This window comes from Cavia porcellus, unplaced genomic scaffold (genome assembly GCF_034190915.1).
Source record: "Cavia porcellus strain 051 isolate PalLab524CR breed Dunkin Hartley unplaced genomic scaffold, mCavPor4.1 scaffold_19, whole genome shotgun sequence".
Classification (NCBI taxonomy): domain Eukaryota; kingdom Metazoa; phylum Chordata; class Mammalia; order Rodentia; family Caviidae; genus Cavia; species Cavia porcellus.
In genome coordinates this window covers 15,237,896-15,252,062 of record NW_026947502.1, presented here as the reverse complement: position 1 = coordinate 15,252,062, position 14,167 = coordinate 15,237,896, and the positions used below count along the sequence as shown (strand labels likewise).

At 49.5% G+C, this 14,167-nt stretch overlaps 1 protein-coding gene across 1 annotated transcript in view; it reads left to right on the top strand.

Annotated features, from left to right (window-relative positions):
• The window catches only part of Ccnjl (cyclin J like), a 46,472-nt gene that overhangs the window by 11,122 nt on the left and 21,183 nt on the right, over window positions 1-14,167 (top strand). The window lies entirely within an intron of this gene.

The following is a 14,167-nucleotide window of genomic DNA, read 5'->3' as shown; positions in this document are numbered from 1 at the left end:
TGTAGAGGCAGGCCCTCTCCCCCATTGTTGATAACCACTGAACCAAAGGTCAGACCTCCTTGCCTGGGGTGTCTTAAAAAGCTGTCAAGAGGTTGTGATCTTTGATAAGGATTGGAAAAATGAGTAGAAGCAGAGAGAAGTGGAGGAAGGAAGGCGGTCTGCCAGGGCTCAGGGCAGTGTGTGATGGACCTGTGCTTGCAAGGTCATGGTTAGGGCAGAGAGGTGGACCAGAAGCATTGACATTGGGGTGCAGGATGTAAGGGGCCAGGAGCAGTAGCATGCACCTGTAATCCCAGCACATGGGAGGCTGAGGCAAGAGGATCCTGCAAGTTTGGGGCCAGCCTGGGCTCCATAGTGAGTTCAAAGCCTGCCTGAACTACATAACAAGACCTTGTCTCAAACACAAAACAAAACAAACAGAAAAAGGATTTAAGATGAGGTGCTGGCTCCTTGGAAATGGCCCCTCATCATCTGGGTGTGGCAACCACCCATCGCCATAGCAGAGACCCAGGAGGTTTTAGACTTTAGGGAGGGTCAATGAGCCAGGTCCCCAGCTGGAACAAAGTAACTTCAGAGCAGAGCCTCATCTGCTGTTCTCACAGCCAGCATTGTTCTTGGTGAGTGGAGTCCAGAAAGAAACTTAGTTTCTCCTGGTCCTGCTACACAGAGGGAGTGGTGTTTACAGTCACTGCAGTGCACCAGGACTGCCAGGTGCCTTGCGCACATTGTCTGATTTGATTCTGAAAGTTGTTGGAGAAAGAAAAACCATGGGTGCAGCCATCCTGACTGAGGTACTTGTAGGCTTGAACACCCACGCGCACTCACTCTGTCAGGTGGCACATGTGTTTAGCAGCTGATTGTGCCCAGTGTGGTAGGGGTCCTGGGACGCTGTTCAGTGGTAGAGTGCTTGCCCAGCACTCACAGTCCCTGGGTTCTATCCCCAGCACCCGCAAACAAACCCCTGTGGGACCTGCTACGTTTTCAACGAAGCAGACCTCTTTATTTCCATGGAGTTTACCAGACTCAAATTTGCAGAGCACAGGAAAAGTGCCCACCCTTCTCCAGCCCCGGGAGTTCTGATTTGGGGAGTCTGAATGGAAGGCACTTGGTTAGCTGTAGCAAAGTGGCTCGGGGTTGGGGTGCAACACCAGAAACATACTCTCTCCTCTGCACGCTAGGAGTGTGAAGCTCAGGCATCGGCAGGCCTGTGCTCCCGGAAGGCTCTCAGGGAGACCCCTTCCTCCTCCTCCAGCTTTGAGTGGCTCCTGGCAATCAATCCATGGAGTCCCTTGGCCTATGGCTGCAGTTTCCGCCCTCATTGTCTTCCCTGGATCTCTTCTTATGTCGTCTTCCTGCTGTGTGTCACTGTTTTCTCTTTTTGTAAAATCCACAGACACTGCGTTAGGACCAGTTTGCACGCAGCCTGAGCTCATTTTGGCTGCATCTTGCTGGTGTCAGGTTGAGCATTCTGAGGCTCTGGGTGAACCTGACTCTTGGGGGTCTGCTGTTCGCCCCAGTACCAGGAGGAACCTCTATTTTTACACAAGCCTTCAGGATACTCTGATCCATGGGCCAGAGAACCACCGTGTGAGAAGCCTTGGACCCTGGGCTGGCAGGAGAGCAGAGGCCAGCAGGGGGGGTGCTGGTACTGAGGTTGCTGCCGTTTTTTTAGGGTTCACCTTAGGGTCAGGGTACCCGGGAGAGAACATAGATGAATTCTGGAGGTTGGGGACAGGAGCTGGAAGTCGGAAGTGAAGAGCTCTGGGGCCACTGCCTAAAACTGTTAGGTAGCAATGGGACGGGGAGATGGCTCAGGGGTAGACCTCATTCCTAGTGCATGTGGTCCTGGATTCAGTCTCCAGCGCTACAAAAAACAAAAAACACGAAAAAAGCCAAGAATTTCCCTTACCTAGGGAAAGAGAAGGGATCTCTGCATTAACTTCATTACAGAGAGGCTGGAGCGGGCTAGGGACGGATCACAACACCTGTGCTGTGGTTAGGTCAGGAAGCCATTGATCCTCATGGGGGACGTAGAAAGATACTGAATGTTTTCTTGGAAGGTGTTTGGGGGCTCAGAGGTGTGACAAGATGGGGACCAATGAGGGCTGGGAGGACTTGTGTGGTTGCAGGACCCGAGCCTGGGACAGAAATTTTCCCAGGAGCAGCGGCTCTGGCTCCTGGGAAGGAGGTGTGTGGAGTTTGAGGGGCAAGTGACAGATGTGACACCTGTGGTGACCTCTCACTGCTGAAGCGAGCCTGACTACTTTGGAAGAGGGTGTTGTGGCATCCTGCTGGCAGGCACCCTCCCGAGAGTGGTGCAATAGTGTTCCCACTGTTGCACTCTTAATGTACCTCCTGGGGTGTGAAGCAATGGGGTGGGGGTGGGGGGCCTGCTGCTGCTGGTGGGCGTGGACTCCTGCGGCCTCTGAGGAGCCAGCTCCCTCCCCGTTCTCTTGAGATTTGCAAGCCTCCATTTCCTGCTGGTCACCTAGGGTACACAGGGGTGTTTCTTCACACCTCATTATAATAAGTGCAGAAGCTCTCAGACTGTCTTAGGCCTGTAGCTATCTGTACAGATATGGAGAGATCTGAATATCTCAGAAGGTAGTCTAAAACTGTTTTTATTCATCACAACCAGCAAAGGCAAATGCACCTGCCGTGGGGGTTGGGGGTGCAATGTGAGAGAAGCTCGTGGGGGTTGGGGGTGCAATTCGGCTTCCTTCCCTGAAGCGACAGGAGCCTCAGCCTACTCAGTAGCAACAAAGGGCTTCCAGGGAGGAAGCAGGTCAGCGGTTGGCCCAGAGCTGCCAAAAAATGTGTACAATGTACATTATGAATGAGCTGGGGCAGGGTGGGGGTTAATCCTGGGTCCAGGCCCTGGACCTCTTTCGGGGTGCACCCAGCCCTTAGCTGACTGGCTTCTGGCCTCTGCAGCCTCTTGTAGGCCCCTCCAAGGATACTAATGCTATGGAAATTTGTAGAAGGTTAATTCTGCAGTAGGAAACTGCGATTCTTCATCTCAGCAAGACTTCCAGTAAATCTCTGGGTTTAGAATCTGAAAAAAAAAATGTAACCTAGTATTTTGCAATGTTGTATAAGATTTTAAATGTTTCAGGACCTCTATTGGGCTAATCTATGCGTTCCTGTTAGAAAGGAGGAATACAGTATGCAGTGTTTCCCAAACCACAGCAAACAGAACCCCGCTGTTCAGGGTAGATACCTCAGGCCTAGTGTATCCTTGAACACACACTGAGAAACATTGTCTCTGCAAGGACTGTTAGGTGCATGGTTTATCATTCTTCTTGAAACACCCAGTTCTCTGTAAATATAGACGTCCTTACTCCCAGCCCAACACTCAAGGTTAAAGGAAGAAAGATTTATCTGGCTTAGTTTGTACAGGTTTCAGTCCATAGTTGGCTGGCTCCAAGGCAGGCTGGGCTGGCAGAGGAGGAAACGTTCAGAGCAGGCAGCAACAGCAAGTGGCCACAGCAGCCCTCTTCTGTGCCTTTATTCAGTCCAAACTACCTACCTTGGGGCAGGTGGCACCCACACCCAGAGTGGGCCTTCCCATGATCCACACCTAGGACAGTGCCAACCCAATGACTGGACTAATTTGATTCTAGCACCACACACTCTAGATCCGGCTGCCTCTGAAAAGCCCCACTTCTGAATGCATGAGGTTTTGGGGGACATCTAGACACAAGCCATAGCAAAGTTGTTCATATAGGAGGAGTGGTTGGGTACGAGCTGAGATCAAGAACAAGTTGTTTCTATTAGTAGTTACCACTCTCAAAACTTGGAGGTTTGGATAACTATGGAGTGTCATGAGGCTGAACGGGACCAGCCCAGTTTCTGCCCAAATGGTGCCGATCATCTAGCAGGGAGGAAGAACAGTAAGAGTGGATAAAGGAGAGAATGAAAAATCCTAGAATCATGAGCAGGGAACACTTTCAGAAGTGACTTTTATCGAGCTGTGATGGCACACACACTTGTAAACCCAGCACTTCTGAGGCCAAGGCAGGAAGGCAGTTACAAGTTCAAGGCCAGCCTGAGCTACACAGTGAGTTAGGGATGAGCCTGAACCCTGAACTACAGAGTAAGACCCTGCCTCGAAATTTTTTTTTAAAAGATGACTTTTAAGTTTATGTCTCAAGGAAGAGTGTTAATAATGAGAAGTGAAACTGCAAAGCAATTAGAAGAAAAGTAGGCAGTACAGGATGCCAAGGAGAACTTTCCTTCCTCCACTCGGATGAAAACGGGTGCCCGGCTGAATTTGTAACCGTTACCTCCCGACTCCCCTGCGGTCAGGGTGCTGTCCCGATTCATGCACGTCTGTGCAGAGCTGCATGAGCGTCCATACTGAATTTTCTGTCTTTCTGCACCTTCTCAGCAGGGGTCTTCCACTTGGGCTTGGTCTGCCCACGACATTTCTAAACCAGCACAGATAGGCAAGCAGTAGCTGCTGTGGAGAGGCACAGCAGAGGGACCGCCTGCACAACCCGTGCAGAGGGACGGCTGCTGCCTCTGGCTTGAGACCCTGAGTGGGTTTGGTTCCTAAGCCTACTCACTTTCTCCTGGTGAAGCCTCTGTTGCAAGAAAAATCCCAGGCAGAGCTCCGAGTAGCCAAGAGGGATGCTGAAGAAATCAACCCTATCCTGATGCTGTCACCTCCCTCTGAATAGTTCTTCACTCACAGTGACAGTGTGTGTCACAGTGGGGTTTCCAACAGGGTCCAGCAGTTACCTGCCCCCAGGCTACCCGGGATGCAAGGGTGGATAAGAGAACCCCAAGGAAAAAGAAGGCAAAAAGGACCACAGGCAGAGGGAGGACCCTGCTAAAACGGTTCATCCATTCCTTCGTTGACTCCATTCATTCATTCATTCATTCATTCATTCATTCATTCATTCATGGGTAGGTCCAGTCACTCATTCTGCAGGTGCAGGGGGCCCTTTCCGAGCAGTCAGGAGCAGGGGAGAGCAGCAGGTCCCTGCCTCAGGGACATCTCACCATGTGGGAGGAAGGGCGGACCGCCAATGACCCAGGAGACACATCGCATGAGCTCGAAGCAGCTGCAGGCTGTGGGTAGCGGTGGGGGGGGGGGGAGGTCGCTCTGAGGATGGGCTGAATGGAGATCCCAAGTAGCAAAGTGGGGGTGCAGAAGAAGGGAGCCCTCCTGGGAGGGGATGCTGTGGAGCCTCCTCAGAAAACCAGACACAGAGAGACTCTGGCCCAGCTGTGGTACTTCCTGACGCATCCGGAGAGGAAGCCAGCATCCTGCCTTGATGGCTGAGTGTCCATGCACACTGCGGCACTCTCGGCAGGTGATTGAAGAGCATGTGACACACACAGGGACTTTCAGGCAGGAAAAGCACCTGTGTGGTTTGTAGGAAATGAATAGCTCTGGGGTCCTTCGTGTTGAGTGACCCAGAAAGTCAAGTATTGTAGGTTTTCTTTCATATGAGTAATCTGGGGTTAAAAAAAAAAAAGAGAGAGAGAGAGAGAGAGAGAGGTGCCTTGAGAATAGACGGAACCTTATTAGAGATGAGGGAGAGGGGCGAGGAGAGGAGGGGATAAAGTGGGGGTGAACATAAGGTTTATTAGAGGTGTATACCAGTGTGCCCCAGTGAGACCAAGGGTTTTATGAACTACAAAGTGAAACCTTATCTTAAAAAAACCAAGAAAAAAGAAAAGTTTGCATAAAGAAACATCCACAAAATGGTGTGAAACTTTGTTGTTCACTCTGAAGGAAGGATAATAAGTGATCATTTGTGATTCTTTTCTGTTGTTTAAAATTCATCAAACTGGTTGTGGTGATATATGCCTACAATCCCAGTACTCAGGAGGCTGAGGCAGGAGGATTGATGTGAGTTCAAGGCCAGACTGAACTGCATAGCGAGGGCTTGTCTCAAAAACTAAATTCATCTGCCAGGCATCATGGCTCAGGCCTGTAATCCTAGGCTGAGGCAGGAGGATCGTTGTGAGTTCGAGACAGCCTAGGCTACAAAGTGAGCTCAAGGCCTGCCTGAACTGCACAAAGTGACCCTGTCTTTTGTTTTGTTTTGTTTTGTTTGTCTTTTTCCTTTTTATCGGTACCGGGGATCGAATTCATGACTGCCTGCTTTACAAGGCAGGTGCTTATGCCGCTGAGCTAAATCCCCAGCCCCCTGGTAAGACCCCAAAAAAAAAAAATTTAAATTCACCAGTGAACATTATAATTCATAGAACGAAGGAGAACTCTACACGGGCTTGGCATCCTTGGGATTGAAACCCAGAGGAGTTTTAAAGGGATAATCCAAGTTGCCAGGAAATGCTTGGGGATGTTTTGAGCTGGGTCTTACTACCCTGGATCACTGGTCATTGAAATAATAAAAGTGGTTCGCCATGAACCATGGAAGTTTTCAAGCCTCAGACACTGTTGAAAGCATGAAAGTGAAATCTGCACAAAATTTCAGGCGCACCTGTGGGAGGGCTCCCCCCCAGCTGGCTCAGGTGATAGATGAGGCCTCTTCCCCCCCCCCCCCCCCCCCCCGGCGCAGCTGGCGACCAGGGAGGGGACAGCGGACTACCGGACTACCGCTGCCCTTCCTCAGCCCCTGTCTCTCTCCTCTTCCTGCCAGGCCCGCCGCTGCAGGAAGGTCACCCACCCGGCCTGGCTGACTGCCTGCCAAGCGCCTGCCTGATCCGGGAGCTCCTCGCGAGCTGCCAGGGCAGGCTGCCCTTTTGTGTCTCCTCCTCCCTCCTCCCCCGCCTGTTCACCCTGCACTGGGGCTGCCTCGGCCTTGGAGGCTGGAGACCACTGAGGTTGACAGTGCTCGGGAGGAATGCGCCCCAGCAACCTCCGCTCCTCTCCGCTGCCTTCTCTCTAATTGGGTTACCGAAATAACCAGCGGGACTCCGGAACCGAGCGGGGGAGGAGGCAGAGGCTGCTGCTGTCCACGAGTCCATGGCATGAGTCCTCCTTCCTCTGGGGGACACAGGAAGCGAGGCCGGCTCAGCGTTGCTAAGTGCATTTGGTTTGGGGTTGGGGCGGGCGTGCTGACGACTGTGTTGTCCTTTCTGGCAGAGGCTCCCCCCCCCCCCCGCTGTCTGCACACCCCCAGGTTGAAAGCATCATTCTGCGCTACTCAGAGCGGGTTCCTTGGCGCGCCCAAGGGCTCTTCCCGAGGCTCCAGGCCACTTAGCCGGAGTTTGGTTATCCAGCTTCAGGGAAGCACCAAGCAAGCTTGCGGAGTGTCTGTACTTTCCGGTACTTTCCATAGACGCCAGCCTGACCCTCCTTTCGCATTCCAGGGTCCTGAAAGCCAGAACCAGTGTACCCAAAGCTAGTGAGTGGGGGGCTGGGGTTCCAGCCAGAGCTGCCTGACTTGGAGCTGCTTCTCCACGTGCAGGGGTGGGGCAGGGTTTGGTCTGTGTTCATTGTTTATTTACTCTGCACTTACTTTGCACACCTGCCTTGCTCAGTGCCAGCCACCGTAGCGGGTGCTGGGCAAACCCGTGTGGGTAAGGCACCTGGCCCCAGCGTTCTGGAGCTCACAGTTGAGCAAGAAGAGGCATAAATAGTAAGCAGCATGTGGGCCTGAAGCTTAGCGGGCAGGGAGCCCCAGGAAAGCTTGCCTTGGAATGATGGAGAGGGGAGGGAGGCCATTGTTAGGATTTATGTCTGGATATCCCTCCATAGCCTCTTGGGTGCACAGGCGGGGCTCGGGGAGGTGACTGGGTCTAGTGTGTGTGGTACTCAGTGCCGCTGATGAGGTTGTAGCTAAATGTGATCTGGGCAGTGAAGCCCAGCTGGAGGAGGAGGTCACTGGGGCGTGGCCTAGAAGGCTCTGTCTCCTTCCCTCCTCCCTGGATCCCTCTCCATGCACCCCCACTGCCCCGCCCTCCGCCCAGCTGCCCACCTCGGAGCCAGTGGACTGTGGACTGAAACCTCTGCCAACTAGGAGCCAAAATAAACCCTGTGCCATAGAGTTGTGCGTGTCAGGTGTGATGTCTCAGCAACAAGAGAGTAACCACAACACAGCCCCTGCGGGAACTCACACTCATACCAAGATTTATGAGACAAACAGAAATGGATCCAGAGGAAAGAGTGTCCTAGGGAGCTCTCTCTAGGAATCTTTCCCAGTTCTGCGAGGCTAGAAAATAGCCTTTGTAAAACTGCTTACCTGTGGGGCTGGGGGTTTAGCTCAGTGGCATAAGCGCCTGCCTTGAAAGCAGGCAGTCGTGAGTTTGATCCCTGGTACCGATAAAAAGACAAAAAACAAAAACAAAAACTGCTTACCTGGGGGGCTGGGGATTTAGCTCAGTGGCATAAGCGCCTGCCTTGCAAGCAGACAGTCATGAGTTCAATACCTGGTACCGGTTAAAAAAAAAAACAAAAACCTCCTTACCTGTTCACTCCTATTGTCTGATTTTTGCTTTTCAGTCCTGGAATGGAACTCACAAAGCTATATTCCCATCCCTTTTTATGTTTTATTTTGAGGCAGTCTACTGATTGCCTAGGCTGGACTGAAACTTACAGTCCTCCTGCCTCAGCCTCCCCTGTGGCTAGCCTGGGCCACCATACCCTGCACACTCCTTCTTGACATGGCTTCTGCCCCTTCTAATGGTCCATCGCTTTTTCTTTATGCCGCCTTTTCGAATCTGCGCAAGGCAAATAGTCCTTTCCCAGGAAGGCTCGCTCGGTCAGAGGTGCAGTGTGCTGCTTTGAGCTCACTTCTCTCTGCTGGGACAAGGGGAAATCCAGATGGCACTGAGCTAGGCTGGCACTGAGCTAGGCTTCGGGGGCTTTGAACTTCCCTGCTGAGGCTACCCTTTGACTGGCATTGTCCAGCCAAAGGTTTCTGGGCGGAGGAGGCTGATTTCCAGCAGCTGTCTACCAGACCCGAGGGTCTGTGATCATGGTTGTTTCTCGTCTTGAGCCAGAACTTGGAGCCTGTGGTTTGAGTAAATACCCAAGCAGCTGGTTACCGCGCGGGGGCTGCTGGTGGGGTGAGAGCTCTGTTTGGGGAGCAGCAGCCCCATAGCAGCTGCCACTGCTGACTATCTGGCCTCAGGCCAGGAAGAGCTGGACGATACTCAGTGGGTCTCCAAACTCTACCGTGGCTCCCTATTGCCCTCCCAGCAGGGCAGCTATTAGAGCTGGCACCCTGCCTTTCCAAGCTGGTTTTCTAAAACAGGTGCACCCCACTGCCTGGCTGTCCCAACTGCTACAGATGCCTCAGTGGACACCTGTGTGGTCTTGTGGATGCTGTTTCTCCTGCAGAGCACCCTTTCCTATTCCCAGCACTCCTTCAAAACCCGGTTCACTGGGGAGGGAAGGAGGGGTTAAAGGGAGGGCAGGAGAATGGGAATGGGGATGAAAAACAAGCAAACAAGACAAGTGACATTTTGTACAGGTACAGCTTCACTACGATGAATGTGAACATTGTGTGTATCTAAAATGTACCAATAGCCAGGCATGGGAGCACACACCTGTAATTCCAGCACTCAGGAGGCTGAGACAGAAGGATCATCACAAGTTCGAGACCAGCCAGGGGCTTCAAAGTGAGCTCAAGGCCAGCCTGAACTGCGTAGGGAGACCCTGTCTCAAAAAAATAAATAAAATGCATTAATAAAATCTGGTTGAGGAAAAAAATACAAAACTAGATTGTCTTTCTCCTCTGTAGCATGCCACAAAAAAGGAAGAAAGAAACCAAAGCAGGTTCCATAACAAAAAAGTAAGTAGGTCATTAGGTAGAAAAATAAAGTGTTTTCAGAAAAGGACATATTAAAAACCTTCTAGGGGCTGGGATTTAGCTCAGCGGCATAAGCATCTGCCTTACAAGCACGCAGTCGTGAGTTTAATTCCTGGTGCCAAAAAAAAAAAAAAAAAAAAAAGGCCTTCTAGTCTCAGATTTACATTATTTCAATAAGGCCCCAGACTAGGGGGCTTTTTCAGACTCCATTTTTTCCAGTGCATGGACATGGAGAGGTTGTGACTTAGGGTCTCAGCACCATCCTTGAGCAATCTCCAGGGTTCCTAAGGTAGCTCCATCCCCTCTCCACGGACAGGCCAGACACAGGGTCCCAGTGTAGAACCTCAGCCCAAGCACCCCCTCCAGGAGGCTTGATGAAGACGAGGAGCACACATGTGCACAGCGGGCCTCCTGGCGCCATCACCGCTTGGAGCTGTGGTCACTTCAGTGTCCTTTGCCTGCGTTCATGGACCACAGTGACACATCTTATTCCTTTCTAAGCTTTGCTGAGAGATAAGCTCGCCCATCACATAAAATCCACGTTGTAAAAGCACGCCGTTCCGTTGTTGATTTATTCACAAAGGGATGCGGCCGTCCCTGTTCTCTGTCACAGAGCAGTGACATCGCTCTGGAAATGCAGCACCCCCAGAGCAGCTGCCTCCAGCGACGGCTGCCCCTGACCTCTGACAGCCACTGACCTGCATCCTGTGTGTGTGAGCCAACTGTTCTGGACATTTTACGTAAACAGAATTATACCATAGGCGGCTTCTGATGATCCAAGGCCCATCCTCCTGTGACCTGTGATACTCCTTAACCGGGATGATTGTTGTTTTTAAAGAGAGAGAGAAAACAATACTTCAAAACATGAGAATAAGAGGGTAACCATGGTATATACATTGCATATTGTTATCTTCAAATCAGTTACTCAGGATACAAGACATTTGCATTTAATTGTCCGGACAATACTAGCACAAACCTTTCTCTTCAATGAACTCAGAGAAATCAGTAGTGTAACTATCTTAACCATCTTTCACATATATAAATTGTTTCAGCTTCTCACACTAGTGAGACAACGCTATGTTTACACGTGTCTGATTTTACTTGTGAGTATGGTCTCAAGCTGCATCCCTTAACCTGTAAAAGTCTCCAGTTTATCCTTTATGGCTGAATAGTATTCCATTATATAAAATACCACATCTTTTTTGTCCATGCCTCAGTCGATGGGCATTTAGATTGTTTCCAAGATCTAGCTATTACAGATTGTGCCACTAGAAACATATATTGCTGTGGTATGATGTTTTTAATTCTTCTGGGAAGATACCCAGAAGGGGAATAACTGGGTCAAATGACACCTCCACTCCTAGTTTTTTTGAGAAATCTCCACACTGATTTCCATAGTGGTTGTACCAGTTTGTACTGCCACAACAGTAGAGAGGGGTTCCTTATCCCCACAGCCCCTTCAGCATTTGTTATGGGTTGCTTCGTTTATGATAGCCATTCTTTTAAGGATGAGATGGAATCTCAGTGTTTTAATTTGCATCTTTCAAATGACCTGTGATGCTAACCACTTTTTCACATAGTTATTTGCTGTTTGTATTTCTTCCTCTGAGAAATGTGTATTCATCTCAGATGCTCATTTTTGGATTGGGTCTTTAAATCTGGAAGGACAGATTTTTTTTTTTTTTTAGTTCTTTGTATGTTCTCGATAGCTAATCTTTTGTCTGAGAAACAGCTGGCAAACATCTTCCACATAATGAGTTGTGTCTTCACTGTGTTGGTGGTTTCTCTTGCTGTGCAAAAGCTTTTTAATAAGATGACATCCCCGTTGTTGAGGCTTTGTGACAGTGCCTGTGCAGTCAGAGTTTTGTTCATAAAGTCTTTGCCTACACCAATGTCTTCAGGAGTTTTACTCTTAACTTCCAACAGATTTATTGTTTCTGTTTTAATACTTAGATTTTTGATCCGTTCCTAATTTAGTTTAGTGCATGCTGAAAGATCTTGCCTAGATTATTATTGAATCGTTTATCTGTTGCTGGGCATTGGTGCCTTTCCTTCGGTAGGCTACTTGGAATGACACTGCAGTGAGCATGCATGCACAGTTTTTTGCTGTGGGTTTATGTTCCCATTTCTCTTAGAGGTATAGCAAGGATTGGAATTGCAGGCTTATGTGGTGCTGAGAGCCTGCAAACTTTTCCACAATGGCTACTCCTACCAGCAGTATAGGAGGGTCCCTTTGCCCACATCCTCACCAACACTTGTTGGTTTGTGTGTTTTTTGTTTTGTTTTATTTGAGGCAGGGCCTCACTCTGCAGCCCAGCCTGGCCTTGAACTCATGGCAGTTCTCCTGCCTCAGCCTCGAGAGTGTATAACGGGCGTTTATCACCACATCCGGCTGTCCATTTTTAAAGTAGATTGTTCCTCTTTTTATGCTGTAATGTGAAGGAGTTCTTTGTATGGTCAGATACAATTTCTTTGGAACACATGATGTTCAAATATTTCCTATTCTGTGAGTTGTCATCTCACTTTGTTTATTTTTTTATTTTTTAACCTCAAATTGAACTCAGGACCCTGCATTTGTTGGGCAGGTGCTGTGCCACTGAGCCACATCCTCGCCCACCACAGATACTTTTGATTTTGAAATCCAATTTCCATAGTTTTTTTCTTTTTGTTGCTTCAGGTTTCGATATCATTTTCAAGAAACTGTTGCCTAATCTAAGGTCATAAAGCTGCAGTCCTGTTTTCCTCTAAGAGTTTTGTGGTTTTGCCCTACATTTAGATCTGTGCCTACTTTATTCCAGCTGCCCAGTGCCTAGACTAATACCTCATGTCCAGGAATCACCGGTACTGTCCTTGGTGGGACAGTTGAATGAATGAATGAATGAACGAGCAGGCACCTTCCTGTGCTAGTCTGGGCTAGTTATGCTAACAGTTGGGAAACGCTTTGTGTTGGGCCGGGAGTGTAGTTGGGAGCAGGCAGGACTGTCACATACCATGTGCGAGGCTGTGGGTTCAATCCTCAGCACCACAAAATGAGGGGCGCGTACCCCGAATTGGGACACCAGTTTGTCCTAACACCACCACCGCCCCTGGAGCCTCCCATGGTGAGCTCCCACAGTTCTTTTTCTGCCACCTCCTTCTATTTTCTTTCCATTTGCTTCTGTTTTGTTTCCCTATTTAACAAAATCTCAATAAAATGTTTTCTAAACAGTAGCTGATGGTAGATATGGAAGCAGGATTTTTCCGTGCTAAAATCTTTGTTGTGCTATTTGGGGGGCTGGTCTTTCTTGTGTTAGATGTATAAAATTCAGATAATGTGGCAGTGTATATATCACAAAGGCTTATAGTCTTAGCGGTGCTCCTTGGGTTAGTTGTTATGCCTGGAACTTTTGTGTGTGTGTAGAAAGAAGGCAAAACAGGGCTCCGTGGAGTAAACACCTACCTGGTAAGTGGGAGGTCATGAGTTCGAGCCCAGTACCCACCACCCTGCGAAAAAGGAAGGCAAAATAATTACTGAATTTAAGTGAAGGGCACTTGGGAGTTCTTTGTACCACCATTCCAACAACATTTTTAGGATTTTTTTGTTGTTGTTTTTCAAAAAGTTGGCACTCACTGGATGTGATAGACCACGCCTATAATCCTAGCATTTGGGAGGCTGAGGCCAGAGGATCGATGTTAGTTTGAGGCCAGCCTGGGCTACAGTGAGTGCAAGGCCAGCCTGATGTACAGAGTGAGACGCTGCCTCAAAAAGACCAAAAAAAAGGAAGAAAAAAAAAATCCCACACGCAGAGGAAATTAGCAGTGCGCACTGACAGATTACTGTCTGTGTGCTACATTTGTTTTCTTCCAGCACTTAGATTTGAACCTAAGACCTCACACATGCTAGTGCTAGGCAAGTGCTGTACCACCCAGCTACCTCCCCAGCCTTTCCTTTTTCACTTTTACTTTTATTTTTATTTTGTTGAGGCTGAGTCTTGCTGTACGGCTCAGACTGGCCTTGAACTCACTGTGTAGCCCAGGCTGGTTTTAAAATCACAGCAATCCTCCGGGTGGGCTCCCTAGCCCTTGTATTTATTTTGAGACTGGATCTTGCTAAATTCCCCGGCTCAGTTTGAATTTATGATCCCTCCTGCCTCGGCCTCCTGAAAGCCAGAAAAGCATGTGCCACTGTACTCAGCCATGAGCTCCACACTCTGCCTACGTTTTTCATGTGGTCCTGGGCTGTGGAAGAGGAAGCAAGAGGAAGATGGGCGCCCATCAGGACTGGGCTGAATATCGGAAAGAATTTAGATGTGGTCTCTGGCCTCTAGGCTTTCCTTCTTGTGTGGTCTGCATATCTTATATCGCAAGCCCTTCCCAGGAAATGCATGGCTTCCTGTCTCTCTGACCACTTACTGATGCCTCAGTAGCCTGGGGCATCTGAGGCTCTCCAGAGG